Raw genomic sequence first — 15,259 nt, 5'->3', positions numbered from 1 at the left:
GCTGGTTGATGGTCACAACCTGGGAGTTTCCCCCTCTCTGAACCTGTTTTTCTGGCTGTGTAATAGAGCTAGTGGACTCAGTAAACTCTAATTCCCTTGGGAGTTTGTGGTCATTAAACTGTCCTTGCTGTCACTCAAGCGGCCATTCCCATCTGTGGTCAAATGAGGAGGTCTGAGTGTGTGAAGGGCCCTCAGAGGCTGACCAATCCTTGTCTCTACTACACCACCGCTCTGTCACTGACTCCACTCATGCCCCGGGATACAAAATCCTCCAGGGACCCCAGAAGTCTGCCAGGAACCAGAGCCAGTGACCTGGTTGCTAATGACAGCCCCCGACTGACCACAGGGAAGCTTTTACAATAGTCTGCAGGAAGCGCTTCGTGGAAACTCATTCTCTATGAGTCCATCTGGGGAGAGGCCTGACCTCTGTAGTTATATTAGTCATTAGCTCTGGAGATCTGGACCTCGTGGGCCTGGGCAATGCTGGGAGGGTTAAGTTGGGTAACCAACTCCCCTCCAAAGGCTGGGGTAGCTTTGCCAAGGTCTAGCTTCTGGGAACTTGACCACAGTGGGCATTTCTCCCTGAAAGGGAGAGATCTACAAATTTGGGAAGTAGATGAGACTTAGAAACAAGAGGGAGCTTTCTGAGGCCTCTGCAAGGACAGGGACTCTTACCTCAGTACCAGGAGGTACTGGCCTGAACCTATAGCACTAACGGGCAATTCAGGGCTGAAGCCTCTGCCTGCCTGTGGGCGGATGCTTCAACAGGAGCAGACTGGCAACCCTGAAGATCCTCTTGGGGAGGGACAGAGCAGTCATGCCTTGGGCTAGAGGGTTAAAAATGTGGGGTTCTGGAGGGATTCTAGCCAACACCACTCTGCCTTCCTGTCTGTCCCATCCTAGCTGAAGCACCTCTGTCAAATAAGCATCCTCTGCTCTTCCTGACCCAGGAAGCCATGACTCAAAAACACCACCTTTTTCTTAGATGTATGCATTGTTTCACAACCTCATACATATATACTTTGCTCACCCCCCCCCCCCGTGGGCTTCCGTCCCCCTCCCATTGAATCACGGCTTCCCATAACCCCACACCTACTTTCACGATTTTTTTCTTTTTTATTTCTTTTTCTTATCTCTTATATATATATTTTTTTTAATTTGAGGTTTATTTCTTTTACATGTATAGAGGTTTTTGTTGCCCACGCATGTGTAACATGCAGTACCTGCGGAGGTCAAGAGAGGGTGTCAGATTCCTAGAACTGGAGGTACTGATGGGTGTGAACCATCATGCCGGTGCTAGGAACTGTTCTAGGGAGCAGCAAGTGCTCTTAACCACTGAGTCATCTCTCCAGCCCTGCTCTTATCATTTCTTCACCACCCTACTGCATTTAATTAGGGTACCTGCATGAGCGTAGATGGGGTGTTATTTACTTAAATAGCTTACCAGTGGCTACACTGTTGAAGAAAAGAAAAGTGACTTCCCCTTCAGACTGCCTCTATCCCCTTTATGAGGTTCTCCCACCAAGAATGGAATGGTGTTGCAAAGGGTTTAATAACTGTTATTTTTTTAATTATGACCCAACCCCCCCCCAATAATCCTATGGGTTTTTTAATCAGCTTTAGCACAATTACTGGGTGACTCCCCTTAAGGTATTTTTCGATGCTAGACTGGCTACTTCACAGCTGTGCTTCAAGTTACTCACTGTTTGCGTCTCACTCGGGTTATTTCTGCTCCATCAGTCTGTCCTTGGGGAGAACTTTTCTAGCCTCGTGCTCCTGGTCCATCCTGTCTAACAGAGACCTCATATTCTGTCTTCTTTCTCCTCTCCCCACCTCCAACCTGCGACCCCCCCCAGCCTAGTAACCAAAGCCCTGCCCACCTCTATTTTCCCCAGTAATTGGCTGTAGCCACTTTTATTTAACCAATAGCTTTAAATTGGGGAGCAAGGCTTACACAACAAAGACGCGGAGGGCGAGGAAGGAAGGACATGAGTGTTCCGGGGTATGGTGAAGGTTTACTGAAGATACAAGGGAGTGCATACATTGCCAGAGGCAGGGGCTTCTGGGAGAGTCCAGAGTGAACGTGACCCTGAGCCACGTGAGGAGACAGGAGAGGGGAGAAGAGAGCCAGGAGATCAGAAGTCCAGGAGACCAGGAGGCCAAGAGGCCAGGAGGGTAGAGGGTAGGAAAAAAAGACCAGGCAAACAAATGGCTAGATTATATAAGGAAGGGCAGCCCAGCCCCTGGCCTGGAGAAGTTTAGGGTAGGGGGCAGGGCATGCCAGCCATACGCTATAATAGGTAAGGACTGAGGGATGCTGAGTGAACCTGGCAGCCAAGTCCTCTTTGACATGGTAAATGGGCACCTCAGCCATTCATCTTAGGTTTGAGACCTAACAATCCCCCACTTCCTCTGGGAGGAAGGACTAGCTGGAAGTGATGGAGGACCAGTCAGGGCTAACTTCAGCTTGACATGTCAATCGGTGCTATGGGAATAATATGCAAGTCTGACAGCACCTGTCCTTCACAGCTCTAACAAGGCCAGAACAGGGCTGGCTCAGGGAGTTTGTCAAATTGTGAAGACTGTCACCAACGTCAAAATCTGAGATTCAGTACCCAGGAAATAAGGCAAGTAAGAGAGGAGGGAGACAAAGTAAAGAGGAAGAGTCAAGAATAAGGAAATGTAGGTGCTTAAAAGTGTATAATTCTTGGTTGAGGCAGGAAGAGTCTTTAAAAATGCTTCAGGGTTTGGAAGAGCATTTGCCTAGCATGTGTGAAGCCTTGGGTTCAATTCTCAGCACCCCAGGAGCAGGGCTAGGAGGCTCCGGTCACAGGTCCTAACTTCTATTTAGAAGTAGTGTCTCTGCTGCCTTCCTGTCATGGCCTTCCCTACGGCTACCCTAACACCAGACACGAGCCTTTCGCTCCCAGCTCTGGCCGAATTCTCCCACCTTCTGGGCCCTAACTCCAGGAGCCCCTGCTCTAGGCTCTTTTGGTTGCCTCCATCTCTGGGTTTCTCTGCCTTCCTGCCTGTCTTTCACTTTGGGCTCTCTCTCCCTCCTCTCTCTAAGCTGCCTGTCTCTCTTTCTGTTCCTCTTTGCCTAATGTCCCTCCATTCCTCTCTACTGTTCATAACTCTACCTGTCCTCTGTCGCCATTCTGAGGATCTGTCCTGCACTCAGTTGCACAGTGCCCATGGTCTTGGCCAGTCTCTCCCATCCCATTTCCTGACTTTTTTTTCCTAATGGACTATGACAGGCTGCAGAAACATGAATGCCTGTGCTGAAGGGTCACCCACAGCCACTCCTCTCACAAGCAAACACCCACATGAGACAGGTTTTCCTTGCACTAACACTACTCCCTACCGGTTGTCTAGACTGTCAACATGCTGCCGACAGAGGCCAGGTACCAGGCCCAGAGCTCCCTGAGCTGGACCACAAAGAGGGCCCAGTACACCACAGGGCAGTGCCCTAGGAACCAGAGTCATGGCTCTTGAGGCTTCCGGCTCCAACCTTCCAAGCCTTGTTTCTGGGAAGCCAGATTGAATTAGCTGCTGCGCCCATCTGGCCAGCTCTTGGCCTAATACCTTTTGGCAGCTCATGCCTCAATGCCAACCCCAGCCCCCTGGCCTCAGGACCAGAAATCCAATTTTCCAGAGCTTAATTGAGCCCTGGACTCCCTAGGGCATTGGCCCTTAGGCCCTCCTGTTCAGCCAGCAGATGATTTCCTGGTGATTAGTAGAGGAGGGAGAAAACGGCAGGAGCCAAGTTAATTTCAATTACCCTCATTTTCTCCCTGGAGCAGCACAGCTAAGTGCATCTTTGTGTCAGCTGCCTCAGACGCTGATCAGTATTAAGTATTTGGAACTCTGGGTGCCCTGGACACCTTCATTTATCTGCTGGTTCCGGAGAGTGGACTGTGCCTCCCTGCCACCTGTTGGCTCTCCACCTTATTTTACAAAACCCAGGGAAGCAGGCTGGGAAGCAATCAGTGCCAGGAGCGGGGTGCACAGAGCAGGGGGGCGCACGCCTTAATCATTCCTTCAGACAATTGTGGGTTTAAAAAAGATACAAAAAACCTCAACAAGTGGTATGTACTTCTTCACGGTTAGTTACAATGTAGACTTAGAAAGCTTGTCAGTAAAAGTTGCGCACGCGGGGCTGGGGATTTAGCTCAGTGGTAGAGCGCTTACCTAGGAAGCGCAAGGCCCTGGGTTCGGTCCCCAGCTCCAAAAAAAAAAAAAAAGTTGCGCACTCTACTGCCTTAGATCCCTTGAGTTTGGAAAGAAATTAGAAAACGAGGCTGTAAAAGAAAATAAACTTTTCCCCCTCATTTATCCTCTCTTTCTTTCTTTTCTACAATCTGGCCAAGTTGGAGAGAGACTCCAGATTCTCTTCACCTTTCCTACGCCAGTGTTCCAGCTTTATAAATTAATGAAATAGGACCAGGGGGATGGCTCAGTGGATAGAGGCATTTGCTAAGAAGTCTGATTACCTGAGTTTAGTCTCCACAGGGTGGAAGGAAAGAACATTCCTGCATGTTGTCCCTGTACCTCCACACACTGCTATCCACACGTGTATACATACATGTGCAGAGAGAAAAATAAGTAAATAAGTAAACATAATATGATTTTTAGAAAAAATTAAATATGCACATTTTAACTGTGGAAGACCAACCCCAACTTGGGAAGTCACAGAGAGCTTTCTTGACAAGAGCAGCTGAAGCCCAAGAAAGTGTTATTATAGTAAGATGGGACTCTAGGAGTGTTTCATTAATAGATGTCCCTCTACATTCAAGGAAACAATGAAGGTGGAATATAAGGGTTCCTCCTCCTGATGAATGCTTTGAACTACCCAGGAATAAAAGGAGTTAAAGGGTACCCATTCAGTGGCCAGCATGGGCCAAGACTGGGAGGCTGCTAAGAAAGTATGGCTCACTGAGAAACTACAAAGAAGCACAGGCAGGGGCCAGTTCACCAAAGGCCTCTAATGTCATGCTAAGGATAGCAGAGCTGACCCAGCTGGCTCTAAAGGTCAGTTGAAGAGTTCACGCAGTGAGGCACTGAGCTTAGAACTGTGTATCTGGAAGTCCACTGTAGCCATGTGTGCAGAGAAAGGAGTCTGGAGGTGGCAGGACCAAGGCAGTCCTGGCAGGAAGGTGAAGCTGATGGAGTAGCAACCTCGGGAATCGGCAATGGTGCAGCCAAAAGGAGCACGGTGACTTCCCCAGTGAGGAGCAGGAAAGCAGGCACAGAAACCTCACCTGTGTAACAGGATGTCAACCCCATGCCTGTAGTTATTGAACAAGTGGTAAGGCTTCGTGGCAAGCAGGATCCAAACCAAATAGTAGATCAATGGTTTTTTGCTTCTTTTAACAACAGAGAGTAGAAGGGGACCAATCGCAAATATATGGTTTCAAAGTAGCTGTGAAAAATGGGAAGGAGACAGAGCTCTTAGGGGCAGACCACAGGGAGCAGAAGCCCAGAAACTGCACAGGGAGCCTGGAGCTGCTGGCCTAGGGCCAGGTGACTGCTAGGGAGTTTCTGGGGTTCAGGGCAGGTATCAAGCAGCTAGGTGTGGAGGTTACACACTCACTGGGGAGGCTGAAGGAGGGTAGCAAGCTCAAGGCCAGCCTGGGCAACTTCACGATACATTATCAAAATATAAAATAATAGGAACCAAAGCATGTCCCTATGGAAATAGGAAGTGTCTGCTGTTCCTTCTAGACACCAAGAAGACAGGTGACGTCTTAGCTGCTACCTCTCCCAGTCTTAGGAGACACATTCTACTCTCCTGGAAAATTGAACTAACTCCCTCCCTACACACTGGGGCTCAAGATGGCGGAAACTGGGTTAGGGATCTTTAGTGGAAATCATAGCTACTCTTATTCTCAAACTTGACTGGAGGACAGAAGCAACCTTGGGAGAGTTGGAGGAGTGATGGGTGGATGTGTGGTTCTGTATCTGGGCAGTCCCCGGTTTCCACATCTGGTACCATTGCAATGGAAGCATATTGCTCCTCACTGGCCACATGCCTGTAGCGCGATAGGAACCGTCTTTAGAAAGGAGATCTCCGGTGCCAGTGGAGAGAAGGTTCCAGGGCTCTGGCCCCACAGAACAGTAATAAAGCACAAGCAAGAAGTCCAGCTCCTGCTTCAAATCCTTCCCTCTCCTGATGCCCTTCCTACAGTCTCTTGCCAGCAGACAAAAAATACATCTCTTATGAGTCAGTCTAGTTGTACTTTGAAAAATTACTAATATATTTACAAATGGTTTATTTACTTACAGGTCATTTATACTTATGTTGTACCACACATCCGTGCTCGGTGCCCCATTCTAATGTCTTTTTCCTGCTGATTCCTGCTGCTATGAGCCCTGAGTCTGATACTGTTGAAGTCTCCCAATTTACTATGGACCAAACTGTATGTGATATTTTTCAGGTACAAAGTATTTCCAGTCACGTTTTCAAATCCTTCCTCTATAATTTCTGATTTTCTTGTTAAACTAGAATTTGACAGTGGTTTTATAAATATAAAACTCTACCTAAACCCTTTTGTCTGGCTGTTTTTAGTTTCTTGAGACAGGTTCCTTGCTACATAGCACAGGCTGACCGGAACACAGATCTTCCTCTTCAGTCTTTTATCTTTTAGTATCATTTTTCACAGGTAGTTCTTTATCCCTCCCGTTTCAGTTGGATAAAAATTAAATTCTGCCCTTTTTTCATATTTATCCATTTTTCTACCCATTTTTAAAATTCCATTTTCTTACATTATCTTGTGGTGATGGGGTGACATGTGCATGCTATGACATAGCATGTAGAAGTCCAGAGGACAATCTATAGGACTCAGTTCTGTCATTCCACCATGATGATCCTTGGTATCAAGTTCAGGCTACGAAGAAAGTGACTTTACCTGCTGAGCCATCTTGTCATACCCTGTCCCCTGCCCCACCTCTCTCTGTCTCTGTCTCTCTCTGTCTCTCTCTGTCTCTCTCTCTGTCTCTCTCTCTCTGTCTCTCTCTCTGTCTCTCTCTCTGTCTCTCTCTCTGTCTCTCTCTCTGTCTCTCTCTCTTTCTCTGTGTGTGTGAGCGCGCCTGTGTTGTTCGTCTCTATCTCTGTCTCTATCTGCCTCTCTCTTTCCGTGTGGTGTGTGTGTGTGTGTGTGTGTGTGTGTGTGTGTGTGTGTGTGCGTGCGCCTGCGCGCGCGCATGCACAGGCATAGGCTATAGGCTGGTGGATTTTTTCCACCATTGTTCTCCACATTATATTTTGAGGCAGGGTCTCTGACTGTTCTAATTTGCTTTCTGTTCCTGCGATAAACACCATGAGCAAAAAGAAAAGGTTTATTGCATCTTACAACCTGTCCTATCACAGAGGGAATTCTGGGCAGGAATCTAGAGGCAGGAACCATAGGGAACTCTGCTTACTGACTCCCTCTCTGGCTCATGCTCAGCTAGTCTACTTATATGTCTCAGGCCCTCCTACCAGGGCTGAGGCAACTCTACAACTGAGATTCCTTCTTCCCAGATAATCTAGTTCTGTCAAGTTGGCAGGGGCATGCTGGTAAAGGGCGGGGCATGCTGGTGAAGGGGCGGGGCATGCTGGTGAAGGGCGGGGCATGCTGGTAAAGGGCAGGGCATGCTGGTGAGGGGAAGGGGCATATATAGTTTTCTGTAGCACAAAAACAGAAGTGGGGGTGGGGAGCAGGAGAGAGAGAGAGAGAGAGAGAGAGAGAGAGAGAGAGAGAGAGAGAGAGAGAATACGAACTTGTTCAACTGCAGTCTGGGGTCCTTATTAGGTGCCCAACCCTTTAGAGTCAAGAGCACAGGGCCCTGATGTTTTCTTTGCACCATTGTGGGCAGCAGTGTTGAGAAAGGTTACTGAAGACGACTGACTGGGGTACAGAGAGATGAAGAGAGAGGTTGTGTAGCTGCTCTTAGAGGGCACCACATCACACGCCCAGTCCCTTCCTGTCATCTCTGACTCTCTTCCACTCTCTGAGCCTCTATTAGATAGGACCCAGGAGCTAGTTAGAACTTTAGATACCTGGCTCCACCCGGGTGTCAGAATTTACATTGTAATTAGTCTTCAAGTGGCACATTGGTCCCTCTGAAGGGGGAAGGGAGATGCCAGGACACAAGGCACCTAGACTGGGTGCATCCAACTGCTCAGCCAGAGACCAAGCCCTCCTCCAGCTCTCTTCCTCTGGAAGCGCTGGCCTCAGGGGCAGAATCTCTAGGACCCAGGACGGCTGACGAATGCTTCCATCAGACTCGAGATTCAGTTGGCGTCTGCTTGTTTTCTACAGAGACAACTCTGGAGTATCTGTGATAAGTCAATGTGATGGTGCAGTCTGGCATGTGTCTCTTAATGCAGGCTGGGCTGATTGAAGGGTCAAATGGTAATAACGATGCCAGGTCCACTGTGTAGTCTTGCTGGGAAGGCAGAGGTGAGGGCCATCAAAGGCCACACTCTACAGTGTTCGGCAGGAAGGAACATCTTCTGAGCTGTTATAACACAAGGTTTCCCCATGGCATTGGGATCTTACAGCAGTTGAGAACCAGGAAACACTAACTAATCTGTTCAGTATAGATTCAATGACCTCAGACAAGGAGCTCTTGTTACTTTATAGCTTCTTGGGATGGATGTAACAAAGTTCCACAAAGTAACATAAAGGAAAAGAAAAGAAGCCAAAGGCACAGGTCTTTAACCCCAGCCCTCAGGAGGCAGAAGCAGGCAGGTCTCTGAGTTCAAGGCCAGCCAGGGCTACACAGAGAAACCCATGGGAGACTGCTAGTGAGTGTCACATCCAGATTAATGATACTGGTGGCCCAGGGAGGAGACAGTGAAACTTTGGGAGATTTTAGTGACCCGAAACAGGACTCACAAAGAAAGGCTTTTATATACCCCTCCCCCAATCTTGTGGCTCTCTAAAGAGGGCATTAATAATTTCATTCAATCTTGACTTGCCCTGGCACACAAGAAGAAGCACTTAAGAACTGTTAGTTGGAAAGGGAGTAAATTGAAACCTGCACTTAGTTGTCACAACTGTTGTGATAAAGTTATGGAGTCACTGGACAGGGGCCAGAACAGTTGGGTTTGTACCCCAAAGCTGACACTTCCTGGTTAGCTGGTCTCTGATCTTCAGTTTCCTCATCCATAAGAGAGAACTGGCACTCTGTCTGTGTGGTTGTTTCGCTCTGGTTTATGTGTCCTGTCCCCCACAGACTCACCAACTGAGTATTTAGTGCCCACATGCCTATACTACTAGAGACCACTACTACAACGTAAAGTTGAGGAGGAGGGAATCTAGTTGGAGGTCAGGGATCCCAGCAGGCAAGCCTTGGAGGGTTGTGCCTGGTTCCCACTGGCTTGCTATGGCTCTGCAGCCAGAAAGCAAGTGGCTCCCTCCTCCACACACCCACCTCTATGATGTTCTTTCTCGCCCAGGCTCATAGGCAGTGCCACCAAGGACTGTGGGTTACACCTGCGGGGCTGAGCCATCTCTGCTCTGAGCTGTGCTCCTGGATGTTTTGGTCACACCACACAGTAGTAACTAAAATTGGTCTCTGCTGCCCTCCTATTCTCCCCTTCTCCCTCCCCCCACCCCGCCACCCCCCTCTCCTCCCTCCTCCCTCCCTCCCTATTTTCCTTCTCTCTGGCCTTCTGTTTAGAGTTGTTTGCATCCCACAGCTTAGCTGAGGCACTGATGTTTGGGTCTAAAGAAAGGTAGTTCCTGTGGGTAGGCTGTGGTGGTACACACAGGTAATCCCAGCCAGGAAGGCAGAAAGAGGTGGATCAGTGAGGCGCTAGCCTGGGGCTACCTAGTGAGAATTTTTTGTCTCAAAAAAAAAAAAAAAAAAAAAAAAAAAAGGCAGTCATTGAAAGAAGCACAGTGTGACACATACCAGCCCCCTAGCAACATTCGAGCCTTCCTAGTCACCCAGTGTCCCAGAGTCAAGCAATCTACTCAGCCTTACAGTCTCTCATGAAACGTCATCAAAACCACTCCAGCACTGTGGGAACAGACATGGAACATTCAACCCTGCGTACAAGGGCCGACTTCCCTCAAATCTTACTGGAAAGAGAAGTCGCAGTCTCCACTTGCCCATGTGCATTTGCGGAGTCCTTTCTCTTCTTCCATAAGGAATCCGATCTTCTTCCATAAGGAGCTTTTACATCTGGCAGTGGAGGTCCCACAACAATCAAGAGACTGGTGGATATTTGAAGACCTGTGAGAAGAGCAATCAGAGGGCTTAGGAATGATGTCTGGTCTCCAGTATGCAGATGTGTGCATACATGTGTGTATATGCACAAATGTGTGTGCATGTGCATGTATGTGTGTGTGTGTGTGTGCACGTGCAAGTGTGTGTGTTATGTATATGCATATGTGTGGAGTGGAAATTTCTGGTTTCTTTGGAGACTCAGTTGTGTCATGTGAATTTTTTTTTTTTTTTGAAACTGTCTTATGAGAGGATGTTTGGCTGAAGCAGATATGTGGGAGAATGTTTTGCTGAGAACAGACACGTGGTGTTTTTCTGGAAGCTGCCAGGGAAAATGGCATGTGATATTTTGCTAGAGCGGATGCTTGAGAGAACAAATAATGTTTAGAAAGGATAAAATTAAAACCCAACAGACAGTGGACGACATTGTATAGTATTGGTTCGCCTTGCCACTCTGCTGGTCATTTGTCATGACTTCAGAGAGAGAGAGAGAGAGAGAGAGAGAGAGAGAGAGAGAGAGAATGCACCAAAGAACTTCTGGTGTTGTTCCAGCCAATTGGCAGAGACTCAGGATTTCTTCTAGATCAAACTGGTTGCTGATTCGTGTGAGCTGACCTGCTGATAGCCTAACAATGCAGATTGGATTCACTCCAAACAACTATTTCTAAACATGTCCACATCCTCCTTTGCCCTATAACCTTTCCTTTCCACTACCTCTAGTGGGTGGTGGGCCAGAAGGGAAGTTAAAGAATTTAAGTACACTTATTAAAGTAAGGTACTGGAAAATATAAGCCCACATGTGTGTGTGTGTGTGTGTGTGTGTGTGTGTGTGTGTGTGCGCGCGCGTGCGCACATGCGTTTGCACAGAGGAGAGATAGCTGTCTTCCATATTCCTCCTCACCATTTAAAAATGGTGTCTTATCACGTTCATTTATTTTTTTTCTGGGTGCCTGTGTATATGTATGTAGGCACATGTCAGGGACAGCTTTACAGACATTGTTCTCTCCTTCCCCTGGGTGGGTTCTATGGCTCGAACTCAGATGGTCAGGAATAGCCACAGATATCTTTGTCTCTTGAGTCATCCCACTGGCCCTCTAACCTTACTTTTTGAGACAGGGTCTCTCACTGAACTTGAAGCTCCACCATCAGCCTGACTAGCTGGTCAGCAAGCACCAATGCCTTTCCTGTGGGGGTACAGGGAGACACTGCACCCAGATCTTTATAACAGATCTAGAGATCTGAACTCAGAACCTCACACTTGCATAGCAGTTACACTACCCACTGAACCACCTCCCCAGCTCCAATTATCCTCTTGCATGAGCGTGCGTGTGTGTGTGTGTGTCTGTGTGTGTGTGTGTGTATGTCTGTGTGTGTGTATGTCTGTGTGTGTGTGTGTGTCTGTGTGTGTGGTTTTTCAAGACAGGGTTTCTCTGTGTAGTTCTGGCTGACCTGGAAGTCATTCTGTAGATCAGGCTGGTCACAAACTCAGAGATCCACCTGCCTCTGCTAAGACTAAAGGTGAGCACCACCACACCAGATATAATTATCCTCTTTTCATAGATGGAAAAAATCAAGGCTTAGAATCGCCAGGGAAACCTATATTCCATAGCCACCTAAGTGGCCACCCTGGGATTTGAACCTAAGTTGGCCAAGCCAGAGCTCTTTACCCTGCAACAGCTCCTACCCTGTGCTGCCACTCTCTGAGTACCTGCCAAAGGCCAGTCTCTGCGCATGCTTCAGCCACATCATCAGGCAGCCCTCTGGATGAGAAAGGGGAAAATAACCTCCCCCAAATGGCAGAGCCTGTCTACCTCATGGCTTTACCTGCCACCAATGGACATGAGGTCACATGGAAAAAAGTCACTCCTACTGTGGCAGAGGGCATTCCCTAAAGCTGAGCATGGTGCTATGCTAGCAGCCGGCAATCAGCTGGCATCAACCCCAGTGGATCGTGGAAATGCATGGAGGGAGGCAGCCACAGGGATGGGGACCAACTGTTCTTTGTCTTCATGTTAGGAGGCTGCATTCCCGAGGTCCTGAGTATGCCCTGCCCTGTGTTTTAGGGCCTCAGTCAGAGAACTACCTCCAGCCATGGTTATAGCTACCAATGCCATGATTCTGTGGTTCTGCATCTGTGTGTGCCACATGCTGATAGGCCTCTCTGTGAACCAAACTAGGCAGGAACATGGTAGGGAGGGTACTAGGGCCATGGAACCAACAGCAGCCAGAGGTGGGTATGAATCACCACTGTGGGCAAGAAGGTGATTGAAGGGACCCAGGAGACTTGACATCTGGAGGTGGCTTCTGCACCTCTTCCTGCTGTCTGTAAAATGGGACACTATCTTCTTGTGAGGATACAGGAGAACTGGTGATGGTGTCTCTAGCATCTGGCAGCGCCCTGCAGATCACTCTGCACCTGCCCTAGTAGGTGAGCGATGACAGACAGGGACCCTTTCACAGTCTGCATTACAAAGACATGCCTGTATTCTATATTATGGAAAGGAACATCTCATTACTAGATCAGCATGTGTGCACTAGTAATGGTTTATTGATATGAGTTAATCTCCTCTCAGCCCTGAGCTCCTGGGATGATTCAAGATTGACACCAGCAGAAACGAACTAGACTCAGTATTTCAAGAGCTGCCCGAGCCCAGAATCCACAGGAGGAGGGAAAAGGGATGGTAACAAGAGAGTCACAGACACCTAATGTCTCAAGGGCACACCTGAGCTCTGGGATGATTGATCACACCTGTTCTTACCCACTTCACCCTGTATCATGTTCTGTCTGGCAGTGGGCTATAAGACAGATCTTGGGATACTAATCTACTATCCCCTCAAACTGTTAGCTCTCAGAATAAAGCATGATTTTAATAGTTGGTTCTTCTTGTCCTGGCTTCTCTAAGTGGTATATAGCACAAACCAAATTCTGGTGACACTAAAAGATAAAAATCAAAGGAAGGCCCTGAGGCTCAGGAGACAGCTCATCTGTTAAGAGCATTCACTGGCTGCTCTTCCAAAAGGACCCAGGTTCAATTCCCAGCACCCACATGGTGCTCACCACTAACTGTATCCTCAGTCCCTCTTCTGGCCTCCTCAGGCGTTGTGCATGAAATGGTGCATAGACATACATGCAGCCAAATTACTAATGCACGTAATAAAATAATTTGGGGAGGCTGGAGAGATGGTTCAGTGGTTAAGAGGACTGAATGTTCTTCTATAGGACCCAGGTTCAATTCCCAGCAGCCACATGGGGCTCACCAACTGTCTGTGATTCCAAGATCTGACACCCTCACCCAGACGTACATGCAGGCAAAACACCAAAGCACATAAAATAAATAAATAAATAAATAAATAAATAAATAAATAAATAAATAAAGGCCCTGCCCTGACTACAGCACATCTTAGCTGAGCCACAGTCAGACTTAACTCTGCTTTAAAGGTGAATGATTTGTGCAGTCTGAAGACAAATCTGAGTAGAAGCTTAACCCATTTAACAAGTTAGCAATTTAGGACCAGTGAGAAAAGATGCTTGGTGCCAAACCTGGTGACCTGAGGTCAGTCCCCGGGTGGAAGGAGAGAACAGACTCCTGAAGTTGGTGTGTGTGTGTGTGTGTGTGTGTGTGTGTGTGTGTGTGTGTGTGTGTGTTTGCCTCAGGGCACACATGCACAAATAAGTAAATACCACAATACTACAGAGACAGAATGCAGCAAGTCCCCCTGGAGCCGAGGTGAGAGGCAGGGGAAAGCCACCTGGGGCAAGCATGTGCCTTCACTGCTGCCCGGTGCTCAAGGGCCAAGCACAGCCTCTTTCCCTGCCTTAAAGAAATCACCAGTGTTCACCAAGGCAGCAGTAAGAGAGTGTGGGGCCCACACTAAAGGACCTACTGTAGGAAACAGACTTTACACAACTGTGGAGGGATGGGGAGTAGAGATGCAGGGAGAGAGTTGGCAGTTAGAAAAGTTAGTCTTAGAAGTCACAACATGCCAAGTCACTGAATTCTGGACCATGAGTGAGTCCCCAGGTCGCTGGCAGCCGTGCCTCAGAGTCTGCCTTAGTTAGGGTTTTACTGCTGTGAAGAAACACCATGACCAAGGCACCTCTGCTTTAGTCAGGGTTTCTATTCCTGCACAAACATCAGGACCAAGAAGCAAGTTGGGGAGGAAAGGGTTTATTCAGCTTACACTTCCACATTGCTGTTCATCACCAAAGGAAGTCAGGACAGGAACTCAAGCAGCTCAGAAAGCAGGAGGCTCACACACACAGGCCATGGGGTGGGGGTTGGGGGGTGTTACTGGCTTGCTTCCTCTGGCTTGCTCAGCTTGCTTTCTTATAGAACCAGGACTACCAGCCCAGGGATGGCACCACCCACAATGGGCCCTCCCACCCTTGATCACTGAAAATGCCTTACAGCTGGATCTCACGGAGGCCTTTCCTCAAAGGAAGCTCCTTCTCTGTGATAACTCCAGCTTCTGTCAAGTTGATACACGAAACCAGCCAGTACAACTGACCCCTTGTCAACTTGACACACAAACACATCACTATGGAGCCTCAACCCTTACTTTCTTATTCATTCCCAAGATCTAAATAACTTTAAAAGTACCACAGTCTTCACAAATTCTTACCTATTAAAATTTCAATCTATTTTGAAATTCAAAGTCTTTTTACAACTTAAAATCTCTTAATTGTGGGCTCCACTAAAATGCTGCTTTCTGGGCTGGAGGGATGGCTCAGGGGTTAAGAGCACTGACTGCTCTTCCAGAGGTCCTGAGTTCAATTCCCAGCAACCACATGGTGGCTCACAACCATCTGTAATGGGATCCGATGCCCTCTTCTGGTGTGTCTGAAGACAGCTACAATGTACTCATAATAAATAAAACAAATAAATCTTTTTTAAAAAATGCTGCTTTCTTACTTCAAAAGGGAAAAAATAGGGCTTAGTCACAATCAAATGCAAAACCAAACTGTAACCACCAATGTCTGAGATCCACTGACGATCTTCTGGGCTCCTCCAAGGGCTTGGGTCACTTCTCCAGCTCTGCC

General features: G+C 47.9%; 1 long non-coding RNA gene across 1 annotated transcript in view; it reads right to left on the bottom strand.

Moving 5' to 3' along the window:
- Positions 1–15,259, bottom strand: part of LOC120094166 (uncharacterized) — an 84,946-nt gene that overhangs the window by 37,105 nt on the left and 32,582 nt on the right. The window contains exon 4 of the long non-coding RNA XR_005488202.2: positions 10,075–10,227. This is a non-coding gene — a long non-coding RNA (uncharacterized LOC120094166). The remainder of the gene's footprint in view (positions 1–10,074; positions 10,228–15,259) is intronic.

Source organism: Rattus norvegicus, chromosome 8, assembly GCF_036323735.1.
Source record: "Rattus norvegicus strain BN/NHsdMcwi chromosome 8, GRCr8, whole genome shotgun sequence".
NCBI classification, from domain to species: domain Eukaryota; kingdom Metazoa; phylum Chordata; class Mammalia; order Rodentia; family Muridae; genus Rattus; species Rattus norvegicus.
This window is presented reverse-complemented; position numbering and strand designations above follow the sequence as displayed.